General features: G+C 41.0%; 1 protein-coding gene across 3 annotated transcripts in view; it reads right to left on the reverse strand.

Annotated features, from left to right (window-relative positions):
* Positions 1-26,841, reverse strand: part of LOC126298607 (protein-serine O-palmitoleoyltransferase porcupine) — a 150,423-nt gene that overhangs the window by 85,110 nt on the left and 38,472 nt on the right. The window contains exon 2 of one of the 3 annotated variants that reach the window (XM_049990009.1): positions 8,882-9,039. The exons of the other annotated variants lie outside the window; for them this stretch is intronic. The gene's annotated coding sequence lies outside the window, so the exon portion shown is untranslated. The remainder of the gene's footprint in view (positions 1-8,881; positions 9,040-26,841) is intronic. 3 annotated transcript variants of the gene reach the window in all.

A 26,841-nucleotide genomic window follows, 5' to 3' on the forward strand; every position in this document is an offset into this window, starting at 1 on the left:
TTTGACAGAGAGGGGGCGAAGGTAACCACAGAGGCATACATCTGCCACTTGGATCTTTGAAGCATGCTACATGGAAGTTGGTAATCTGGTGGTGGCAAAATAGTGACAGGATCAGCACAAAGTTGTCACCGACACAACATGCTAGTTGCTAGTTATCAGGAGCTCCAACAGTAGGCGTGTTATGGAGTCCCTTAGGAAGTTAGCATTCAGGGCTGGAAAGAATACCATTGTGCACTTCCTATGTCTGTCGGGGGACGTCATCCGAGATGTGGAGGTGGCCTTACCTGTGGCTATTGAGTATGCAGGGTGCAGTCATCTGAAAGTTGTGGCTCATGTTTGCACCAACAGCGACCATCCCATGGATTCTGAGGCCATCCTTAGTTCGTACATGTAGCTGGTGGAGGTAATGAAGGCCGCTGGCCTCATGCACGGGGTGCAATCTGAGTTCGCAATTTGCAAAAGTGTTCCCGGAATTCACTGAGATCCTTTGGTTGGGAGTCGAGTGGAGGGTATCAACCAAAAAGCCTTTGGTAACTATCTGACAGTCCTGGCTGCAGATTTCTAGATCTGTGTTATGGGGTGGGGATTTGTAGAGCTCCACTTGATAGGTCAGGTGTGCACTACACAAAGGAAGTAGATACTTTGAGACCAGAGTACTTGTAGAGTACATATGGATTTTTTTAGGCTACGCAGTAGCTTGAGGTACTCTAATGAATACTTCCCAGTTCGTAAGCAGAAAGGGAAGTCAGACTGTATTAAGAGTAAAGAACTTTGACAACTTACTGATAAAATTTTGACAATCAAAGTATTCATACTGAAGTTCCTAAATTTACTGCCCTCCAAGAAAGTTCTCACAATATTTAGCGAGTCTTGGAACAAAGGCAGATTCAACCTCATAGGAGATGGACTGTTGACACAAGCACTGTCTCTACTGAGGTTGTAGTTGAGTGTAACAGTGAAGTTATGTGGTCCTGTATACAATGTCTAGAAGAAACCAAGTTAATTGTTGGAAGTTTTTACCAGTCGCCTGATTCTACTCAGATCATGCAACACTAATCGGAGGTGACTTTAACCCACAAGTATACATTACAACACAGACAGTCTTGCAAAGTACTTTTGAATACTTTTATGAAAACTGCCTTGAGCAGCTAGTTTGGCTCTCCAAACACAACGGAAACAGCTTAAACCTTGTAGCTACAAACAGGCCAGATCTTAGTTAATAAATCAGTCATGTCGGCTAGAAGAGTGTTTCTGGTAGAAAAAGCATACAAGCAGTTGATAGCATCTCACTTAGAAACTGAAAATTGTAGTCTGGAGATCAATGTGCTAGTCCAGTCACTTGAGGACCAGTCTGGTGTGGCAGTAAAAGATAGCAGAATGAAAGCCAAAGTTTTAAATTTCACATTTAAGAAATCTTTCATGCAGGAGAACCATGAAAACGTATCATCATTTGATCACTGAACAAACTCCTGTATGGAAGGCACAGTAACAAGCATTCCTGATGTAGAGAAACAACTGAAAAAGTGGAAACAAATAAGCCTGCAGATCTAGATGGAGACACAATTTGATTTTACAAAGAGTACTCTGTGGCATTGGCTCATTACTTAGCTTGCATTTATTGTGAATCTCTCACCCAGCACAAAGAATGAAGCACGTGGAAAAAAGTGCAGGTGACTCATGTGTACAAGAAGGGTAAAAGAACGGAGCCGCAGAATTAAAGACCAATATCCGTAACACCAGTTTGCTGCAGTATCCTTGAACATATTCTCAGTTCAAACGTAGTAAATTTTCTTGAGACCGAGAAACTTATGTCCATGAGTCAGCACAGTTTCAGAAAGCATTGCTCGTGTGAAACTCAACTTGCCCTTTTCTCACATGATATAGTGTAAACTATGAATGGAGGGAACCTGGCGATTCCATATTTCTAGATTTCCAGAAAGCATTTGACTGTGTGCTCCATTGCAGGCTGTTAATGAAGGTTCGCAGATATGCGAGTGGCTCGAAGACTTCTTAAGTTATGGAACACAGTATGTTATCCTCGACAGCGAGCGTTCATCAGAGACAAGGGTACCGTTTGGAGTGCCCCGGGAACACAATAATATGTTCTAAAATCCTGCTGCATATCAATGTTAATAATATGGGCCTGTATTTAGTGGATTACTCCTATTGGCTTCCTTGAATATCGGTGTGACCTGCACAACTTTCAAGTCTTTGGGTACGTATTTTTCACTGAGTGAGCAGTTGTATATGATTCTTAAGTATGGAGCTACTGCATCAGCATACTCTGAAAGCAACGTAATTGGTATACAATCTGGACCAGAAGACTTACTTTTATTAAGTGATTTAAGTTGCATCACCACTTCGAGGATATCTACTTCTAAGTTACTTATGTTACCACCCATTATTGAATCGAATTATGGAATATTTATTTCATCTTCTTTGGTGAAGGAATTTCAGAAGGCTATGTTTAGTAAGTCTGCTTTAGCAGCACTGTCATCGATAGTATTTCCATTGCCATCAAGCAGAGAAGGTATTGATTATGTCTTGCCCTAGCAAAATTTACTTACGACCAGAATCTCTTTGGGTTTTCTGCCAGGTTTTGAGACAAAGTTTCACTGTGGAAACTATTATAGGCATTTATCAACTGCTATTGATACTATTTCTTTGAATTCATGCTGCCTTGCAAGCTGCCAGATTTGTTACTGGTAGGTTCAAACACCATGCAAGTGTTGTGGAGATGCCTTGAGAAATCAAACGGGAATCCCTGGAGGGAAGGTGACATTATTTTTGTGGAACACTACTGAGGAAATTTAGGGAACCAACATTTGAATCTGACAGCAAAATGATTCTACTGTCGCCAACATACATTTCACGTTGAGACCACAAAGGTAAGATATGAGAAATTAGTACTCATATGGAGGCATACAGACAGTCTTTTTCCCTTGCTATATTTGCCAGTGGAACAGGAAAAGAAATGACTAGTAGTGATAGAGGATACTTTCCACCCTGCACCATACAGTGACTTGCGACATATGTACATAGATGGAGATGCAGAAGATGATCATGTAGTGACCAATGAAGTGAAGCTACGAGACTGGGGTGGAAGAGAGAGTTATGTCAATAGCCAAATAGGTGCCATGGGGGAGACTGAAGTGGGGAGGAGTACCATTCACTGTGGGGAGACAAATCATGGTCGGTAAGAAGCAGGTCAATTAGAAAGCCCCTACCAGATGAAGTGGTACGCACTGGGGATGGTGCACATGGAGATGCCCTAGTAGGAAAAAATGGGAGATGGGAAGGGGAATTTTTAAATTAAGGTGGTCAACTCAATATAAATAAGAGGCCTAACAGGACACAAACATTACAAACAGTTATTGCTAAGTTCATGTGGACCTGCACCACTATTGCTTCCAATGTGGTATGAAGGGAAATCTAGTCACTGACGACATTTGTGTGAATCAATGTACGGACCCATCCAGATGTGCTCTCTTGGGGCCATTACAGTTCTGACAGAGTGAGCAATAACCACAGAGCATTAGGGAATTGTCATCAGTATATATTGTTTCTTGAGAGAAATGCAAATAGGAGATGATGAGGAAATAAGATGATGTAGTTCAGGCAGGTGGCAGTAATATCAATTACAGTTCCAGTGAACGATCGCATTGTGAGTTTCTAGGTTATGAATAAAAGGGGCCAGGTGGACTGGTCAGACCTCATAATCACTGCTTGTTACTGGCGTGGATGGAACCACATCAGCGAACACTGGTTAACAATCCGGCTGCGTGGGGGTATCTGGTATCTCCAGGGTAGCTGAAATAGCCTTGTCCCGATTCTGTTTCTCCTCCTCCTCCTCCTCCTCCTCCCCCTTTCCCTCCTCCTGTCCACATTGAAATTTCTATACCTGTGTCACGAGATGGTTGATCAGAATGGTCATTGTTTTGGTTTATTTAGATATGCTGATATGCAAAATGTACGACCTGATGCCACCCACCCCAATCAAGGGCCCTTCCCACAGGAGCGACCCAGCCACATCAAAGGCCATTTGGAATGATGGCTATTGTCATGTGTCCTGATGCCTCTGGGAGACGAGCATATGCTCTTCAGCATGCATGGGGAGCTAGGAGCTCAGGCATTAGTGGTGTGATGCCTGTGGTCTCAAGGGGGGCTGTACCGAAAATATAGGTAACGCCCCCATAACCTGAGATTGACTACTGCACTTGCTTTCAAATGCATGTCAGAGACTAAGCAAGTATTGCACGCACGTCATATACAACATTGCATGCTGTAGGTGCTATTTAAGGCTTTCTTCCCCAGTCAGGCCACACTATAGAAATAGAATTTTGAGACAGAAGATCAAATCCAGAAGGCGAAACCAAAATGGTGATGTAAAGTAAATGAATGAATGTATTGAGAAAAGAAGGCAGAACCTACAGAGTTGCTAGGTCAACATCAAAGGCTGCCACCATGAGAAAGTAAGTACGTAAGTAAGAGAAGGAGGACAGTCTGAGATGAGAGACTGCAACACAAGAAAGGAAGCAGGCACTGCAATAGCTTTGGGTCCCATGCTCATCACACACGTACTCATGAAAGTGTCATGAGCCCATGAGGGGTTTTTATGTGAAGTTCACATGACAAGAAGCTCTCTCTCATCAACCAAATTAATGAGCAAATCATATATCAATGCCAAATGATTTTTTTTTAACATAGCCAACAAAGTGTTGAGAGTTCATCACCAATAGAGTAACACAGATGTACTACAACAAAATGTTTTTGGTAAAGGTGTATAAAAGTGCTACTTGTGTGTTTATCTTTGTATGAACTGAAAACAGTTATGCTATACATATTTAAAATTTTATTTGTTAGTGTCAATACTCTGTAGTACTGCCAATAAACAAACTACACACAAAATGTACACAACTTTCTCAAAGTCTCACATATGTTTGGCTACTCTGTACTGACTTTTTAAATTTTTTATAAAACATGTAAGTAAGAATGAAAATGTACAATGAACAGTGTCCTGTCAGTATGTTCATAACATTTGTTTTTATCTACTACTGTGTAATGCATTGTTCATGCTGAAATGTACTACACTAATGTGACCTTTAAGTTTGCAATTTATTAATTTTTTATTTAATTATATATGGAGAAATAGTTTTGTTTTCATTTCTATTATCCACGAGACAACTGTTTGCATTACCACATTTCTGTAAAATCATTATAGTTTTTGTCTTTTTGTTCCATCATACACCTGAAGATTATCTGCAGTGCAGAACGAAGCCAGTTGTTGGCAGATAAAATGTTGTTAACAAGATGGTGTTTGTTTATTACATATAAAGGGAACCCATTACCTAGTTTTCGAAACTACTCATTCCTTTGTCAGGAAGAAGAGAGGGAAATTCTGGGTAAGGTTAAAAAGGGACAGCAAGAAGCACACTTTCCAGGAAGAGAGAAAGAGGTCAAGGGTTTCTATCCAATTGAGCTATAAAATGCTAAAATGGCTATCCTATTCTTCCTTCAAATAATTTATGTTTGCAAACTTGAACCAACAGTTCGATGGGAGGACATTCACATTGACTGGAGAGACTATGGCAAAATAAAACTTTTATTACAACAAAATTCAAGAAATTGTAAGTTTTACAAGGCTTACACATGATAATAATAATAATGAAACATGTAAAGTGGGGGCAAAAGAAACTGGCACTAATAATTTAAAGAAATTTTTTCAATCACTCTATCATGAATTTATAGGTAAAACTTCACAGTAACTATTAAATCATCATGGTATTAATGTTTGACTCAATTTTGCATTATGAAATCTGAGTATCATGCAGAATATGAGGACAAACACCAACAGCATTAAAAGAATACTTTGCTACAGCATTAGTGGCAATTAGAGATTTAGGGAACATATCTGGTTTATAATCTCTGTTGTTAATATGTACTACGAAATATATTTAAGGACAACTACAACTAAATTATTCCACAGGGTCTATTCTGCAGCGACAGTCTAGCCTCCTGATCCCCACGAATTCTGACCCTAACCTTTCCTTTTGCTGCCATAGGGTGGCCATCCCACAACACTCGTAACTATCACTATGCTAAAGGTGGGCAGAGTGATACTCAACAGTTAAATAGAACATGTTTCCAGAAAAATGAAAAATAACAAAAACTATTTGACTCTGGGATGGATGAATAAACATTTTGTCCTTAGATGTCCGATGCTTCACTGTCAAAATCAAGATTGACCAACAAATAGGTAATGCTTTAGAATTACCCATGCTTTAGGTCATGGATCAACAAGGTATAGTAAATTGTTCAGTAGTTAAAACACTGCCACGCAGTAACCACAATCTAGTCCAAATCCGAAAGCAGGGTCGTCAGTGAAGTACAATACTTAGTACCGAAAACATGATGATTACAGTCATCAATGAACAAATAAAAAACAAATCCTGGGTACACAGTGTAACTATTTATACAAACATTAAATATTCCAGAATGTACAAATATTTCTTATTTTTGTAATTTTGAGAACCTAACTGATAAATATTTAATGACAAGTAATTGCAGGTGGTCAGGTTCGAACTAGCAACTAGCAGCATGCCAGCCTGTGACCCTAACTGCTATGCCGCACTGCTTGCACTACAGCTTCTGGCATTACTCTCTCCCTGGAGAAAAAGTTAGCCACTGTTTCAGTAGTTCTCATGGGAGCCGACCACAGTACTGTAGATCTAGATCTTGTAAAGGGTCCTCTGTATGGCAGAACTGGGAGATCCTCCTGTTCTCATTGTGTTGGCACATTCTCTTCACTATGACTAGCATTGAAGGTAGACCTTCCCATCAAAGCTTTGTGATCATCAAACGGGTCTTCAGTTTCCTTGAACAAAATGGCCTCACCTCTGATCTGCACCTCAGCACGGGTGGATGTACTGATGGAGTTAGAGAGACCAAACTACGAAGTCATTGGTCCCTTAATACTTTGTGCATCTAGCCAGGAATAGTAGAGTGAAAGGAAGGACCCAAAAGACACATTCTGATAGACTCGATTGTATCTGAGAATCAAGAAAACGAGGAGACAGAAGCAACCTGAAGCAAGAGTTGGGTAAAATAGTGAAGGTGGCATAGGTGCCCCACTCAGAGAGCAGCTAGAGGCCCAGGGGACATGTTATGCAATGGCAGATGCACCCTCTGCATCCAATCGGTGCTTCCACTTGCAAGAAAACTAACAACACAAACAAGTTGATAAAATATGAGAGAAGAAACAATGATGATGAGCCAGTAAACCAATCACAGATATGAAAGGATAAGAAGAATTAAAACGTAGGAAGGGCAGGAGCCAAGTCAGGCCACCACATCTGGGGAGCCATGGGCCCCTAGGTCAGATCAGGTAAAAAGGCACCCCTCCAATCCCTCACGTGGATGAAGAGGCTAATGTGCCATACATCAAAGAGATCAGTTGGTTTGGGGGAGGAGACCAAACAGGAAGGTCATTGATACCATTGGATTAGGGAAGGATGGGGAAGAAAGTCGGCTGTCCCCTTTCAAAGGAACCATCTGGCATTTGCCTGAAGGGATTTAGGGAAATGATGGGAAACCTAAATCAGGGTGGCCGGACACCGGTTTCAACCATCATCATCCTGAATGTGAGTCCAGTGTGCTACCCACTGTGCCACCTCACTTGGTATGTCAAAGAGAGAAGTAGAAACCACTTTCACAGTTAAAACATAAAACCAGATTAGTTACTTTGGTGTCATCCATTAGCAGCAGAGGTAGCTTGTCAGCAAATTTAACGTATCACAGTAAGGTGGCCAAATTAGGGCAGTGCAGTAGGATGTGTGCCATGGTCAGATAAGTAGCACACTGAGAGTGAGGTGGATCCTCGTGGAGGAAGATGTGGCCATGGTTCAGCTAAGTGTGGCCAATGCGAATGCGACACAGAACCGTAGATTCTGTGTGAGAAGCACAAAGGAAAGGCGGCCACATGGTCATGATCTCCTTTTTGGCTTGCACTTTATTTGGAGAAGCTAGGGCACAACAATCCTATTCTCCAAGCAGTGGTCAGACTTGAACTGACGACCCACAACACGCCAGCCAGTGGTGCTAAATGTTACACCACACTGCACGTAGCACAGCTTGTGGCAATATTCGTCTTGCAGTGTTGAAATGGGCAACTGTTAGTTTTATGATTAATGCACTATTCACTGTGTTATTAGAAGTTGTAAAAAAAGTAAGTTGCTAAAAAGAGAATAAACAGCACAGTAGGTTACTTACCAATTTACTAAAATAGAGAAATAATGCATGTGTCCATAGGCAAGCACACTCACACTTCAGTAAAACTAGAACAGACTCAGAATGAAGTTTTACAGGAAGCCTGAAGAGAGGAGAGATTTTGATGCATTTCTAATGTGAGATATTTTGCTTCAAAGTTCAATGTGAGACATTTTGAGTTTGGCCGGAAATACGATCAAGACTATGACCAACCATCAGTGTTTACTTCCATAACCACAGTAATTGCTCTTTAATGCCCAACCTAGACCGGCCCAACTGCAGCATGTGTGCTGCAACATTTGCCACCCATAGATGCTGTCAGGTGAAAACAGGAAGTTTATCAACACAGACGATTACAGCCCAGTAATACACAAATGCACCCCAGTGAAAGTCTGTCTAGTAAGTCAATGTCGTTAAGAAATAACGACTGAGAAATTGTCCATTTTTAAATATTGGTTTATAATGAAATCTGGTAGTTCTTTAGGTTTAAACATTTCACAGATATAATTTATTAAATTTTGGATAATTTATTAATTTTGTAAAGGGCAACCATCACCACTGTAGCTGTGACCTGAAATAAATAATTTTTATGGAAATAAGAGGAATTATAATGTACCTTCGTTACATTCCTGCAGCTGGAGCACCAAATCCTTTAATTTTATAGATTGCAAATGGCACATTTGAGTGCCTTTAATTAGTCTGTCTGCAATTTTCCACACTTAAGTGCAATACTTGTAATTAACAAATGTAATAAATGTAAATTATCTCCCCAACCTGGAAAGCATAACAAATCCCATCACCACATACACAAATTGCATACCAAAAGTACACTACAAAGATTTCACATAAGACACTACTTAATAAAACGAGGAATGGCAGAAAAAAGTACTAAAACCCTTTTCCAGATATAGGTGCAATTCACTGATAACTAATATAAAATATAACAGGGAATGAGCTAGGAACTCGTAGGACTTTAACCTCCACCTCCACCTCCTCCCCCTCCCCAAATAAATGGATGTGCCTAAAAAAACATGAAAATTTACAGCACATTCTAAAATTGTCTGACAACTGGATAAAATAGAAGTAAAATTCCTATATATCTTACGGTTGCCCTTGTGTCAGGAAACAAATTACGAGTGTTGCCCAGAAAGTACTGCACTACATTTTTTTCCCCAGTCAAAAACAATGCTATGAATGCAAAATGTTACCTATGTATTTTCTGTCTCCTGAGCGAGTGTGTCAAGTTTCCATCACTTCTGACACATGAAGCTGATCAACACAGACAACTACTGCATGGCAGTTTCAAAATAGTGTCTGCAGGTGATGTTCATTACAAGCAATGTGCCGACACTGAATTTCTTACTGCAGCGAAAGGAACTGTGGGGAATATTCACAAATGCTTGTGTAAAATCTATGGAGCATCTGCTGTCGACATTAGTGCAGTTAGTCGCTACGCATGGAGGGCACAAGGTCATCATCAGAAGACAATTCAGTGGAGCTCCACGATTTGCAGCAGTTGGGGAGACTATCCACAGCTGTCACACCTGACATGTTGCAGCAAGCTAATGTCGTCATTCATGAGAACAGATGCATTACATGGAAGATATTTTGAGGATGATGAGGAGGTGATCCACACAGTGAAGCACTGGCTCTACCACCAGGACAAGAATTGGTATCAACAGGGCAGGCACGCCCTTGTTTCACACTTGACGAAGGTCATAGAACGGAATGGAGATTACGTGGAAAAATAGTGTGTGTAGATAAAACAACATTCTCTCGTGTGTGTAATTCTCATTATGTTCAATAAAGAATTGTTGAAGAACAAAAATGCTGTGCATTACATTCTGAGCAACCCTCATACACCTGGTTAAAATACAGGGTGACCTAAAGGTCTGTTAACATTTTAAAATTCAATACTTTGTGGAATAATGTAAGAGAGGTAAAAACTGACACACACTCTTGAAATGACAAAGTTTTACTGAAAAAAAGTGCACACAATGACCAATTTATGGTACTTCACATGATACAAAAGCAATAATTAGCATGACAATTTAATTTTAGCAAAGATTATGTTCTTTGTAACAAATGCTTAACATGTTAGTCGTCACTAGTCAACAATACCTGTAGCTGAGAGACAATGTTGTGAACAGCGCAATCTACATCTACATCTGCATGGATACTCTGCAAACCACATTTAAGTGCCTGGCAGAGGGTTCATCAAACCACCTTCACAATTCTCTATTATTCCACTCTTGTATAGTGCGTGGAAAGAATGAACACCTATATCTTACTGTACGAGCTCTGATTTCCATTATTTTATTGTGGTGATCGTTCGTCTCTATATAGGTCAGGGTCAACAAAATATTTTCGCATTCGGAGGAGAAATTGGCGATTGGAATTTCGTGGGAAGATTCCATCGCAACGAAAAACGTCTTTCTTTTAATGATTTCCAGCCCAAATCCCATATCATTTCTGTGACACTCTCTCCCATATTTCGTGATAATACAAAACATGCTGGATTTCTTTGAACTTTTTCGATGTACCCCGTCAGTCCTATCTGGTAAGGATCCCACACCATGCAGCAGTATTCTAAAAGAGGACGGACAAGTGTAGTGTTGGCATTCTCCTTAGTAGGTCTCTTACATTTTCTAAGTGTCCTGCCAATCAAACGCAGCCTTTGGTTAGCCATCCCCACAACATTTTCTGTGTGTTCTTTCCAATTTAAGTTGTTTGTAATGGTAATACCTAAGTATTTAGTTGAATTTACAGCTTTTAGATTAGACTGATTTATTTGTAACCAAAATTTAATGAGTTCCTTTTAGCACTCATGTGGATGACCTCACACTTTTCGTTACTTAGGGTCAACTGCCACTTTTCGCACCATTCAGATATTTTTCTAAATTGTTTTGCAGTTTGTTTTAATCATCTGATGAATTTATTAGATGATAAACGATAGCGTCATCTGCAAACAACCTAAGACTGCTGCTCAGATTGTCTCCCAGATTGTTTATATAGATAAGGAACAGCAAAAGGCCTATAACACTACCTTGGGGAAAGCCTGAAATCACTTCTGTTTTACTCGATGACTTTCCGTCAATTACTACGAACTGTGAGCTCTGTGACCTCTCTGACAGGAAATTGCAAATCCAGTCACACAACTGAGACAATATTCCATAAGCATGCAATTTCACTAAGATTTGCTTGTGTGGTACACTGTCAAAAGCCTTCCGTAAATCCAAGAGTACAGAATCAATTTGAAGTCCCTTATCAATAGCACTCAGCATTTCATGTGAATAAAGAGCTAGTTGTGTTTCACAGAAACGATGTTTTCTAAACCCATGTTGACTGTGCGTCAATAGACCGTTTCCTTCGAGGTAATTCATAATGTTCAAACACAATATATGTTCTAAAATCCTGCTGCATATCGACGTTAACGACATGGGCCTACAATTTAGTGGATTACTCCTACTACCTTTCTTGAATATTGGTGTGACCTGCGCAACTTTCCAGTCTTTGGGTACAGATCTTTTGTCGAGCGAACGGCTGTATATGATTATTAAGTATGGAGCTAATGCATTAGCATACTCGGAAAGGAACCTAATTAGTATACAGTCTGGACCAGAAGACTTGCTTTTATTAAGTGATTTGAGTTGCTTCACTACTCTGAGGATATTTACTTCTACATTACTCATGTTGGCACCTGTTCTCGATTCGGATTTTGCAATATTTACTTCCAGAATGAGATTTTCACTCTGCAGCAGAGTGTGCGCTGATATGAAACTTCCTGGCAGATTAAAGCTGTGTGCCCGGCCGAGACTCTAACTTGGGACCTTTGCCTTTCGCGGGCAAGTGCTCTACCATCTGAGCTACCGAAGCACGACTCACGTCCGGTACTCACAGCTTTACTTCTGCCAGTAGCTCGTCTCCTACCTTCCAAAGCTGTGAGTACCGGGTGTGAGTCATGCTTCGGTAGCTCAGATGGTAGAGCACTTGCCCGCGAAAGGCAAAGGTCCCGAGTTCAAGTCTCGGTCGGGCACACAGTTTTAATCTGCCAGGAAGTTTAATATTTACTTCGTCTTCTTTTGTGAAGGCATTTCAGAAGGCTGTGTTTAGTAACTCTGCTTTGGCAGCACTGTCTTTGATAGTATCTCCATTGTTATTGCACAGAGAAGGCATTGATTGTTTCTTGCTGCTAACATACTTCATGCATTACCAGAATCTCTTTGAATTTTCTGCCAGGTTTCGAAACAAAGTTTTGTTGTGGAAACTGTTATAGGCATCTCACATTGAACTCTGCGCCACATTTTGAGCTTCTGTAAAGCATCGCCAATCTTGGGGATTTTGCGTCTGTTTAAATTTGGCATGTTTGTTTTGTTGTTTCTGCAACAGTGCTCTAACCTGCTTTGTGTACCGAGGAGGATCAGCTCTGTTGTTTGTTAGTTTATTTGGTATAAATATCTCAATTGCTACCAATACTATTTCTTTGAATTTAAGCCACATCTGGTCCACACATATATCGTTAATTTGGAATGAGTGGAGATTGTCTCTCAGGAAGGCGTCAAGTGAATTTTTATCTGCTTTTGGAATAGGTATATTTTTTGCTTATTTTTCCGAGGATTTGGGGATTACAATATTCAATCTCCCTACAACAACCCTGTGTTCACTTATCCCTGTATCAGTTTTGATGCTCGTTATTAAGTCAGGATTATTTGTTGTTAAGAGATCAAGTGCTTTTTCACAACTGTTTACTATTCACATGGGCTCATGAACTAACTGCTCAAAATAATTTTCAGAGACTGCGTTTAGCACAATTTCGAATGATATTTTATGTGTACCTTCGCAATTAAACATGTATTTTCGCCAACATATCAAGGGTAAATTAAAGTCACCACCAACTATTATTGTATGAGTCAGGTACATGTTTGAAATCAAACTCAAGTTTTCTTTGAACCTTTCTGCAACTGTATCATCTGAACTCTGAGGTCAATAAAAGGATCCAACTATTATTTTATTCCAGTTGCCAACAATGACCTCTGCCCATACTAACTCACAGGAAGTATCTACTTCAATTTCGTGACAAGTTAAACCACTTCTGACAGTAACAAACATGTCACCGCCAACTGTGTTTAGCCTATCTTTTCAGAAAACCTTTACGTTCTTCGCAAAAATTTCGGCTGAGCTTATATCTGGCTTTAGCCAGCTTTCAGTGCCTACAACGATTTGAGCATCAGTGCTTTCTATTAGTGCTTGGAGCTCTGGTACTTTCCCAACACAGCTACGACAATTTACAACTGTTATACCAATGGTTCCTGTATCTGCGTTCTTCCTGTGTTCAGCCTGCATCCTTTGTAACTGTGGCCCTTCTTGTGTTTTCCTGAGACCCTCTAACCTAAGAAACCAGCCAGTCCATGCCCCACAGCCCCTACTACCCTTGTAGCTGCCTCCTGTGTATAGTGGACACCTGACCTATTCAGCAGAACCCAAAACCCAACCACCCTTTAGCGCAAGTCGAGGAATCTGCAGCCTACACGGTCTCAGAACCATCTGAGCCTCTGATTCAGACCCTCCACTCTGCTCTGTACCAGAGGCCCGCAATCGGTCCTGTCAACTATGCTGCAAATGGTCATGGTGGAAGTGGCGGCTCAAAATGCTATTCTCACCGAACTATGTGCGCAAAAGATCTTTCACATGTGTAGCACTATGGGGTACAGCACCATCCTGCATAAAAGTTGTACCTTCCAGTAGATGTTTATCAGCCAGGCTAGGAATGATCTGAGTCCCTCTCTCACTACAGCTCATTTTATACAATTCTCCTGCAGCGTCACTGATGTGTTGCTGTCCAGTGTCACTGTTGGCCAGTTTTTGCTCTCTTTTCTTTATTTCAATAAAACCTCATGTCATTTCAGGGATGTGTGTCAGTTTTTACTCTTTGCCTCCATTATTTCACGAAATGGTGCATTTTTTCAAATGTTAATGGCATTTTGGGTCATGCTGTATGTTATACTGAAATTGATCTAACCAGAGATGGAATCTGTAAGTCAATGGGTAATGTTCTGTACTTTGCTTGGTAAGTGTTAATTACATCACTGTGGCTGACAATCAAGAGCTTATCAGACATGTTCTGCTATGATGGATTTTCACACACAACAATATTTTGCACAATGAACATACTTCTTCTAACAAATTTTTAGCTGTTCAACCTGATGAAATTGGAATACATTATCAACAGTAAAACAACTGAGTAGCTTCAGGTATTCTCCTGCTTAAACCTAACAGTATGTACAGAGTTTTTTTGCTAAATGGTGAAAAACTGCAGGAAATGTGCCCCGAGAGGCTAAGAAGCAATGAATGTCATATGGAGATATGGCCGGAAGTGCATTCAAAAGGAGGTACATCAACTAGAAGGTAGAGATGAAATATCTTTGACAGTGTAGGATTCAATGATTGAAAGCACACTTGGTAACACACTTGACAAGTGGGAATGTTCTATCTGTACTACACTGAGGTGACAAAAGTCATGGGATACCTCCAAATATAATGTCGGACCTCCTTTTGCCCGGTACAGTGCAGCAGCTCGACATGGCATGGACTCAACAAGTTGTTGGAAGCCCCTGCAGAAATATTGAGACATGCTGCCTCTACAGTCATCATAATTGCAAAAGTGTTGCCAGAGCAGAATTTTGTGTATGAACTGACCTTTCAATTATGTCCCATAAATGTTTGATAGGATTCATGTCAGGCAATCTGGGTGGTCAAATAATTCACTTGACCTGTCCAGAATGTTCTTCAAACTAATTATGAACAACTGTGGCTCATGTTTGAGAACATGAAGTTCATCAATGGCTATGAGTGGTCTCCAAGCACCTGAATATAACTATTTCCAGTCAATGATTTGTTCATTTGGACCAGAGGACCAAGTCCATGCCATCTAAATGCAGTCCATATCATTATGGAGCACACTACCAGTTGGACAGTGCCTAGTCGATGGCTTGTGTCCATGGCTCCAAGGGGTCTGTGCCACAATCTAACCCTACCACCAACTGAAATCGGGACTCTTCTGATCTGGCAATGGTTTTCCAATCTTACAGGTCCAACTGACATGGTCACGAACCCAGGAGAGGGACTGCAGGTGACGTGCTGTTAGCGAAAGCACTTGTCAGTCGTCTGCCACCAGAGCCCATTAACGCTATATCCTGCCCCTATGTCCTAACAGATACACTTGTCATACATCTCACATTGATTTCGGTGGTTATTTCACACAGTGTTGCTTGTCTGTTAGCACTGCCAACTCTGCGGAAACACCACTGCTCTCTATCACTACGTTAAAGCCATCGGCCACTGCACACTCTTGACACTGGATCTCAAAATACTGAACTACGTATTGATTTCTGAAATGAAATGTCCCATGCGTCTAGCTCCAATTACCATTCTGCGACCAAAGTCTTAATTCCCATCATGCACCCATAATCACGTTAGAAAACTTTTCACATGAATCACCTAAGTAAAAATGACAGCTCCGCCAATGCACTGCCCTTTTATACCTTGTGTACGCAATACTACCACTATCTGTATATGTGCTTATCACTATCCCATGACTTTTGCCACCTCAGTATAGTGTTTTATCTCCATACTCAAGAGTACAGTGAGTTGGAGCACCACCATGTAGTAGCCACATTACCCTTTGTACCAACAAAGGTGTATCTTCCAAGCAGGGGAGGCACGGTCACTCACAGGAAGCGCACATATGCCTTGCATGCAAGGCACTGTGGAAGGATGACTGGTCCCACACGGCAGTCGCCAATAATCCCAGCCCAAACATTGATGCCGAACTGGTGCCGACGGTTTCCAGCCACGAGACCACGGAGATTCCTCATGGCCCACAAGTGGTTGTGAAGGCTGACAATACCACCCCTTGTGAGGTAGCCTCACCTGTTAATATGATGGATGACATACATCCCAGCAGTATGTGTAACACATGAGCAATGAAACCATTGCCATGGAGGCAAGTCCATCAGTAATAAAGTCTGCACATGTTGTAAGTGATAACAGATAGTGGTACTTGTCATGGAGAATGTTCCATATTGTTGTCTAGCTTACCCCATGTCAGCAGGCTACTTGCCTGATTTGATACAAGGGTCACTGTCACAGATCTTTTATCTCCTCCTTCAAGTGTGTGTATCTACTCTGGAACAGATTTCCAGTCATATATCCATCAAAGCTTTTTTGTTCCTTATCCTATCAGGAATTGCATTCTGCAGTTTGATCTATTTAGCAAAATCACCCTGTATAATTGCATTGTTAATTGCAACCAGTAAAAGACTTGCTTTGTGGGCGCCCCACAATTTTCATGATTTTGACTGTAACAAACTGATGCCAGTGTTCACCTTTGACATGTTAGTGTAGAAGGTGTCACAAATTCAGCAAAGTAAAACATCCGAGCATTTCACACGTTTACAGTATTTGCCAAGAATTTTCCTTTGTGCCAGCCTGCACATTTCAGATATGTTTAATTCAAAGTTCTGTATTCGAAAATTTTACTGTCTTGGTTGTTATTGACTGTGTGAAGACTTGCATGCAACATGGTATGGTGACTTTTCGAACATCTATGTCATGCAAAATTCATACTATATTTTCATTTGTAACTTAATTTTTATAAACTTTTGGCAACATTACCGCCATTCAAAATCAATTATTCTCTAACTAAACTGGAATCTATTGGATACCAGTGAAGCACAACAAGCATTGAATATTCAGATGTAAAGTAGGACAGAACCCGTAATTTATTGTAGATCTAGATTTTGGCTATATGAGTCTCTGTCCATTATATAATTCTCGTAGCAGGTAAGAAAAAATCCTTCACCAAAAATTTATGTATTATTATGTGAATAAATGTATATTTTTGTCAATTTTGAAAGTTATGAATGTGTTTATAACTTATTTTGCAATAAATCAGAATCTGTGATTTACAGTTACTGTGGCACACACAGTAAAACCACGAATTAAAGAACTCGCTTTTAAGGAAATTCCACTTTTAATGAATATTTCAGTTAGTTCCGGTGGAACTCCCAGATGAACAATCTTATTTGTCACAGATTTTAACGAACCCTGATTAAGCAAAAGTGCGCTTTTACGGAACAAACATGAAACATTTTGCAAATTGAAATCCAGTTGTTACATAGTTCCTAATATACTCAACTGAGTTTCTGATTGCTTTAAATATCATTTCACACGATTCGAGTGTCACAATTTAATAAACAATCAATTGAAACAGTCGACACGTACGTAGATCATAACAACTCGACTTCCCTTACGGTATGTCCACCATAATTGCCAATTGCAAGGGCATGCCGCAGAAGTAGGGACTTTTGGTTCATTTTACCAAAATATAGGGACGGATTTCCGATCCCTCTGTAAAACGCCGGGATTTTTTTTTGTCCAAAAGAAAAATTACAAAATAAGAAATTAAGAAAGAAAAAGTTGCCAAACTGTACATCTGTCACCAATGCGTACGGCACGTTGGCCTATAAGGCCCACCTCAGGGACAAAACAAGACTCAGAAGGAAAGTAGTTTAGTCACAGTCTGGGGAGGATGGACGTGATTGTCGCTTGGCGCCCCTCGTGCCACTGAGCTGCGTCCTCCTAGGGTACAAATTCCGCACAGAAGTAACAGATTCGGGAATGCGCATTCAGAGACAATCGTTTTCAAATGCAGCACTTATTTGCAGCAAAGAACATAAATGAAAGTTGTTGGAAAACAACGCAATGATTGGAAGAAAAACAGACGCTACAAACAAACGTGAATAGAAGAAAATCAATGCCAAGTGCTCCGAATGTGTCCGACATGCGAAGACCGAAACCAGGTTCTATCACGCAACTTTTACCGCGCCTACTATACTGTTTTTTTGTTGTTGTTGTGCGTTCACATGTTGAAAATAAAGGATAGACAGTGCAAGTAGATCAGTTTAGTTCCTTTAGCCTTAACATAAGCTTCTAAAGTTTCTTTTTTGTGTACCTAGTATTACTATTTTTTTATTAAGGCTTCAGCACCGAAAAGGAAAAGAGAGTTACAAAACAGTAACAGTCAAAGCCGAAAACACAAAGTTAGGGAAGTGTGGCAAGAGAAGGAACGGTTTAAAGGGTGGTTAAGTGCAGATCCCAAGAACAGTTGTGCTCGTTGCAGGGCGTGTGTATTAGTTTGTGTGCTGGAAGAAGCGAACCTGTGAAACACGCAGATCGCGATTTGCTCAAAAATCGAGTGTCACAATTCAATAAACAATCAGTGCTTTCATCGTGGGTGCATCAACCTACTACAAGCACCGGAAGTCATGCTCGAAGACACCAAAGCTGCTGAAATTAGATTGGTGACAGCATTTGCTGAGTGCTCACTACTATCTTCATCAACAATAGATCATATAAGTGTGTTCATAAAAGACATTTTCGTTTATTCTAAAATTGTCCAAAACACTCGGCGGCCTAGAATCTTTTGGGTCCGTAGGGACTTTTCACGTGTCGTGTAGGGGCATGGTCGAAAATGAGTTGGCAGCACTGATGTCCACATGGTACCTCTTTCCTCGTGCGCAGTCACAGATGCACAGGAATAACAGGGCATGCACTGAAATTTGCAGAAAGAACACATGTACGCATGGGTGTGCACTGAACCACGCGTTGCCTCACTGCGCAAGCAGTCTGCGCGGTGCTTATTCCCGGAATTGGAAAATACTCAATGGATGTTCTTAGTAGTTATGTGAAGGTTAATTAATTTCCAATGTGTCATTTGCATTTTATTTTATAAAAAAGTTGTCCACACATCTTTATTCATGAAAGATTACAAGTTATATAGATTAACATCCTCGGACTTGGCTAATTTTGGAATTTCATAGACGCCACAATCCACTAGAACGAAGGTTGTCTCTTCCAATTTTGTATTTTTTGCATCAATGTTCTTCATTCTATTTCTTGTAGTTTGTTGAGGAGCTACATACACCTCATTTTTTTGTTCTGATGTCACAGTCCTCAGCTGTTACGGCACCACATATCAAATTACATTCAAATAATCTTTAGAAGCGGTGTTCCAGACGACTTTTCTTTCTTGTCATCTATAAAATTATGGGTGCTTCCTTTGGAGTCGACGGACATTATCGCACATAAATCGCTCACTCAACATACTATACAATGAAACACACTCATAGGCCCAGCTGCCTGTCGTCTTCTAAAAAGTGAAAATATTTTCACCGAAGGCGGGAAGCACAGAGCTTCAACGCACGGCCTGCATTCCCGGGAAATTACGCTTGCACGCGTAGCTGGGGTGTTGGAAATATATGGGCAAAGCTGAACAGAAGAAAGGCATCGATTGGACGTATCTTTGTAGCGTTACCGGCAGATGAGTTGAAAGAACTGGAAATCTATTTCCACACGTCTTAAGGCCGGTTCCCACTAGGGCGTCAAAACCGCGCGTCAGTGGCGTGGTTGCCATGGAAACGGCGTGAGCGGCACGGCGCGGCGGGCTCTGCGTCGCGGTTTGACCATGTTGAACCTCTTCCGCTGCCGCGTGCCTCACTACAGGTACGCGCCGCCAATCACAGAACGCGCTGAGCGTGACGTCAGGTACGGCCACACGAACTTTCGCCGAACCGCTGGCGCGGACGCGGCGGCAGCTACGATATACTTATCCGATTCTAAGGAAACTATTCGGTAAAAGGGCCGAATTTCTTTCCGTCATTCGTCGTGGTTACTTGCTGTATCACATTTACTTAAACCTTTACACGAAATTTTAATGAGTGTGCAGAGGTAAAAACGCATTGCGTGGACTTTGCGTACAGTTCATTTTAGGTAATACATTATTGCGTATGAAATTTAGTCAACGTATCGAAATTGTTTTTAAAGCTGAGAGCAGAACGAACAATAGCTATCACCGTTCTCGAGATATTGAATGTGTCGGCGGACGGGCTGCGCGGGCCGCTAGCGACGCGACCGATACTTTCGTCCTGCTTATCGTAAACCATGTGGTTGTATCAACTGGAAATTTCGTAATCGGTTCAACAAATCGAAACGTGTTTTTTTGCAAACGATAACTTGTAAAAAGTCATGTATTTCGTCGCATGATAAATATCCAAAATCTGTTTATCTATCGAGATATGAAAGAAATTACAGTTTTTCGGAAGGGATAGATGAATTTTTTTAAACGCCATTTAATAGCATGTGGAATGAGAAGTTAAACCGATACTAATTTGCTGGTATGTCATAAGATGTAATTTGCTAAGTATCTACAGCTATTGATTATTTCCTTTGGAAGTATCAAACGTTTTTTTTCTTTAACCAGTGTACTTTATATTGGTCCAAGACGCATTTCGCCTTTTACTTTAAGACATTTTCTTGTTTTGATATGTGATACTTGCAGATTATAAAACAGTTCACATCTTTTTTTACGTGAATAACTGTTTACTTACAGTGAATCGAGTTTTTGGCGGACATCTGCGTTTCACCTCATCTGGTCACATGCTGGAGGTTGAACTAAAACTTAGATTATGGAACATAAGCACATTTTCATGTTCGCTCTTTTTTCCTTCCGTCACTAGCAGTAGACATTTTACCAAAAACACTGATTTGAAGTCGTAACTACAGTGTGTTCACCTCATGTCCCTTCCTGTTTGGTTTGTTTATGTATATGTTGCCAACCTAAAGAATTACATGCTGAAAACTAATGTTTGTTTATTTCTGTTCTCCTTATATCTGTATGTGTGTGTGGGTAGCCAGTGATAGTTATAGAAAGTTGAAAGTGAATGCTGTAGTTGTCAGACAGTGGTCGAAATATTTGGTGCTCAGCTGATTTCAGTTTTGGTTTAAATGTTTTGTGGAGGAGTGCATGGAAGAGTAAATTCACTGCTTACCTTAATAGATAAAATAGTAGAATAGCATTTCAACAGATGATTATTATCAGAATACTATCACCCAATCCCTTTGTCCTCACTCTTTGGCGCCTCATAATATGTCCTGTCAACTTACCCCTCTTGAAGTCAAAGTTGTGCCGTAATTTCCTCTTCCTCCTCTATTTAATTCCGAACCTCTGGTTACACGATCCTCATATCTAATCTACAGCATTCTTATTGATCACCACGTTTTGAAAGCGCCCATTGTCTTCTTGACAGAACTGTTCATCGCCCACGTTTCACCTACATACAAGGCTGCACTCCACACAAATACCTTTTCAAAATAGTACCAAATCATTAGAATTTATATTTGATGTGGACAAATTTTCTTTTTCAGAACGCTTTTCTTGCTAGTCACAGTCTTCATTTTATATCCTCTCCGCTTCTGCCTTCTCAATTAGAGCTTCGCTTTCGAGTCATTGAAGTCTTAGAAATGCAGTTTGGTTTCTGTACAAGTTGTAGATAATCTTGTGGACCTGTGTTCTATCGATGACATCTCCAGAGCTTCAAAGAATGTTTTAATTAAGATTGTCAAAATCTTTCTCTAAACATGCAAATGCTATAAACACAGTTTCGCAGTTCTTCAGTGTGTCTACTTAGCTAAGTGGTAGGATCAGTACTGCCTTGCGTGTTCAGACATTTCACAGGAATCTAACATTGTGCTTATGTTTGTTTGTACAACCCCTCTCCTCTCTACATATTCCTTCCACTTTCTAGCCTTCTCTTATTTGCTTAGTTCTGGCTTGCCAAATGAGTTCTTGATGGCTGCTTCTCCTTTGAGCAAAGTTTTCTTTGTTCTTTCTCATTTTCATTCCCCTATGTTTTCCAAGTGCAAAATCGCGTTGCAATTTTGGACTTTCTGTTAACGTCATGTTTCGACATTTCTATTTCCCATGGCCTACTTTATTTGCTGCATTTTTATATTTTTCCTTCGTGTCAAATTTAATATATCACGTTTTATCTAACGATTTCTACTGTACCTTCTTCCCGTTCACATACTCTGCTGCATTCGCCACTTCTTTTCTCAAAGATATCCATTCGTATTCTAGCGGATTCCTTCCTCTGTTTCAATCAGTCGTTGCACTACAGTAACTTTAAGATTATTGAAAAACAGTGGGTCTTGACTTATTCAAGTTCCATTTCCTTAATTTGCTACCGTTTACTGTCTCTTTAGTTGTAAACCGCAGCTCGTAACCAATAAATTATTGTAGGTTTGCGTCTTTACCAGGAAATGTCTTATAATTTAAAATCTGGTTTCGAAAACTTTGTTCCAAATATGTATTATTCTTTCATGATTCTGAAGCAAGGTGCTGGCAATGATTACATTATGCTATGTCCGAAATTCTATCAGGTGGCTTTCACTTTCATCCCTTCCCCGAAGCCTTTGTGTTCTTAGTGTTTACCTGTACCTGCTACCGTATCACATTTTAAATTTTTATCTCACTTAACTATCTGAATAATCTCTCTTGTCGTACATTGTTTCAATGTGTTAGGAGATACTGAACAATCATGAACGGTAGTCATGAAATCTGTTTATGGTGAAATGCGAAAACATGAATAATGAAATATGTGAAGGAGTACATTGTACAGAAAATGAAAAATTGGTATGTCTTCACCCAATTTCGTCTTTTCTTCATGTAGGTGTAAGATATAGTTAATCAAACGCACCGGGCGTTTCAGTAGGTCCCGCCCCGTACCTCAGTGGCTGTTCGTCATTGGCTACCGCTAGCGTCTGCCGCTTCCCGATGGGAACGCCAATTCCGCGGGCCGCCGTTTCAAAGCGGAAAACGCTTGCCGCTGCCGTTGCCGCGCTCTGGTGGGAACCGGCCTTTAGGTCACGCCATCAAAGTCATTGAGTCTACAATGCGCGCAATGTGTAGCGGTTTGTTATGGTGTCGAACATATCAAACATTTGCAGAATTATGACCTGCGAACTTTGAAAGCTTACAGTTTAGCCGACGCTAGCGATTCCCATGGATCCAAAACGGAGGAACATTCGCATGACAATGATGTTACAGTTTAGCCGACGCTAGCGACTCACATGGATCCAAAACGGAGGAACATTCACATGACAATGATGTGGAAAATATTCTTGTAATGCAGTTTCAAGGACTTATAAGTGGAAACAGTCCTGTAAGCGGAAACACTGCAAGAGAAGGTTCGTGAAATCGCTCTGAAGGTCAACATTGAACATTTCGGTACATCTAAAGGCTGGTTGAATTGTTTTAAAAACATAATAATCTGTTCTTTCAAAATGTAAGTGGATTGTGAGACTCTGCTCATAGGAAGTGAAACCTACTCGAAGAACGTTATACTGCCACGGCTGATACAGGGCTATGAGATCAGATACACATTTTCAACACTGATGAAATGCTTGTCTTTTATAATTAACTTTCTGCAAAATCATATTCCTTTTAAGGGAGAAAAATGCCACGGAGGCCAAAGAATGTAAGAAAGAGCGACGATGCTATTCTGTGCAGCCGGCCGCGGTGGTCTCGCGGTTCTAGGCGCGCAGTCCGGAACCGTGCGACTGCTACGGTCGCAGGTTCGAATCCTGCCTCGGGCATGGATGTGTGTGATGTCCTTAGGATAGTTAGGTTTAAGTAGTTCTAAGTTCTAGGGGACTGATGACCACAGCAGTTGAGTCCCATAGTGCTCAGAGCCATTTGAACCATTTTTTTATTCTGTGCAAATAGTGATGAAGCGAAAAGTTGCCTCCACTATTAATTTCCATTGTTTACAAATCATAGAAACGCTACTTTGTACTTATAAGTATAACAGTGGACCCTGGAGAGGTCATAAATCTACTTCTTCAGGCCCTTAGATGCCACGATGGGGGCAGCTGGTAGGAACTCTTACTTATTATTGACCTACGTACTGTACAGCCCAAGGAAACAATTTCTAAGGAATGTAAATGTTGCGTTTCGTCCTCCGAACTGTACAAACTTGCAACCTTTGGACCTGGGTATAATACAGAGCAGCAGTTGCGCAGAGCTCAATTTCATTCACTGGGACGAAGGAAATGATGACTCTCAGTCTTGTACTGGCTATGCGTCTGTTTGTTGCGGCCTGGAATTCTGTAAAACAACAGACTTGTGGCAACTACAATGGCAATAACATCGAATTTTGAAAATAACGAAGTCGAGCGGGATCCATTTTTGGACATGCAAGACTTTCCTTAGGAAAGGGACTGAGATGTCGAACTTGTTTGTAATTTGTTTTCTCCGACGCTCTCTTAGCGTTAATGATGTTACTTGTGCAAATGTGCTTGTTCGGGTTTATTATTAATAAAGTAGTTACTGTGTGTTTGAATGGTGTTGATGGTACTTGTTCCAACCACCTGTGCGTTAATTACAGCGGTGACCCCACCTTCCCCGATTCTTCATAACTGAGTTTTTCGATGCTGGGCGAACGTGGCATATTTGCTCACAATGGCACGTCTATATCAACAGCAACAACATGAGTTTCTTCCACAGAAGGAAGAATCAAACGGAAAAAAAATGGTTCAAATAGCTCTGAGCACTATGGGACTTAATTTCCAAGGCCATCAGTCCCCTAGAGCTTAGAACTATCTAAACCTAACTAACCCAAGGACATCACACACATACATGCCCGACGCAGGATTCGAACCTGCGACCGTATGGGTCGCGCGGCTCCACACTGTAGCGTCTAGAACCGCTCGGCCACTCGGGTCGGCAATCAAACAGAAAACTTCACACCATCATTATTTCAACAATACAAGAAGACTCAATCAGAGAGGAAATGAAGTGGTGACTATTAATTTCATTGAGCGTAGTGCTAATGGCAGACCAATTTGTGAACAAATCAAAACACAGTACCTGTATTATAGTGTGGATGCAACCATGTATCAGGGTGCCATGTATAGTAAACACTGCAGATATACACATGTGGGACAATTTTACAACTGGCCAGTGTTATTGCAGGAGACAACTGCGATGGATTCTACCGCGCCAGTTCATAACTTGACGTGGCGTGATGTATACCCCAATGACTCAACCGCGCCGTTATTAATTGCACAGTCGCGTGAAATGTGCATCGGGTGTCGAACCTCGCCTGGAGCTTGTCAGGAATTTTCGTCGCACGAATCTGACAATGCAATACCTCTCCCGTGTGTGATTAGTGCCCGGCAATGTCGAGTGGGAATCACTTCAAAGTCACCAGCATTCAAATCTACCCACCCAAAGACTCCGTTTCAAATACGTGAATTCATTTTACAAAGTTATGGTGTGGTGGGCGATACGCACAAAGTTGTAGCAGTGCTAAACAATTTAGCCAAACGTTCTCATATCATTACTGCCGCTCCACCTGCATCAAACAAGTTTGAGACGATAAAAAAGGCATTATTCCCACGACTTTCGCTGACACATCAACAACAAATATACAACGCCTTGTATGAAGAAGATCCCGAAAGCAGGACGCCTTCGCAACTGTGGCAGCACGTGAGGCACACAGTGCAATCCATATACTTTCAGAAGGCACTTTATGGTGAATATGGCTGCTGAAGTTTCCACCGTTACTGCAATCTATGGTTATTTCAAGTGTGCATGAGACTACAGATATCAGATTACACTTTGCTAACAAACTGCGTGCAGTATCGCAATTACACAAGGAAGTGGGTTCGTGACTAAGAAATATTACTAATACTACACAGGGAGCCATGTTGCCACAGCAGGAGTAGTGGTTTCGGAGAAGTACGAACACTCACGAACTCAAACCGGGCTGGCAGTGTGAGAATCATGGGATCCACGGAGACGATATAGAATGCCGATGAAGCTTTAACGGACGCAGCTGACTCCTCCCGACTGAAAACTGTTGACCCAACGTTCTTGGTCTTGCATGGAAAGCCTATCAACACATGGGTAACTGCGGTTCATCGCCGAAGGACATATGTTAGTTTTACGAGAATGCGGAGCCATAGCACGCAAATGAATTTCTCTTTGGAATTTCAGATATCAGCAACAACATGGCCACAGCTTGTGGTCTCGCGGTAGCGTTTTCGCTTCACGAGCGCGGGGTCCCGGGTTCGATTCCCGGAGAGGTCACGGATTTTCACCTGCCCCGAGATGACTGGGTGGTGTAGTGTCATCTTGATCATCGTCATTCATCCCCATTACGGTCGGAGGAAGGTAACTGCAAACCACCTCCAGTGGGACCTTGCCTAGTCCGGCGTTGCGGGTCTACACTCTGTCACGAGTGCGATGGACACCAAGACTCGAGAGGGGTGCAGTCTGCAACGTGTAAAACATCAGGATAATATTTCGTTTTTCAGCTTAGGCACACATGAGAGTCGCTAATAGTGTAATGCTTTCTGGTAAAAACTCTATGTGATTTGGAATCAAGCCTTTCCATTTAACCACATACTTGCGTTGGATCCTATATTGATATCTTTTAATGATAACAGTCACTGGTGAATAATATTTATCCCACTGTCACTCTCGTGTCTTGAAATGAGTCACGATTTTTGAACCTATCTACAGTAAAACTCCAACGTGGTTTTAGACTGTCCCTATGCATATTTTAACTGCTTCTCAGTGGATGGAGTGATTGGTTGCGATGAAGTTGTAGCAAGGTATGATTTAATGATAGACTGATGAAGCATTTTATAGAGAGGTCATTTGAGCATTTTTTT

This window comes from Schistocerca gregaria, chromosome X (genome assembly GCF_023897955.1).
Source record: "Schistocerca gregaria isolate iqSchGreg1 chromosome X, iqSchGreg1.2, whole genome shotgun sequence".
In the NCBI taxonomy this organism is placed as follows: Eukaryota; Metazoa; Arthropoda; class Insecta; order Orthoptera; family Acrididae; genus Schistocerca; species Schistocerca gregaria.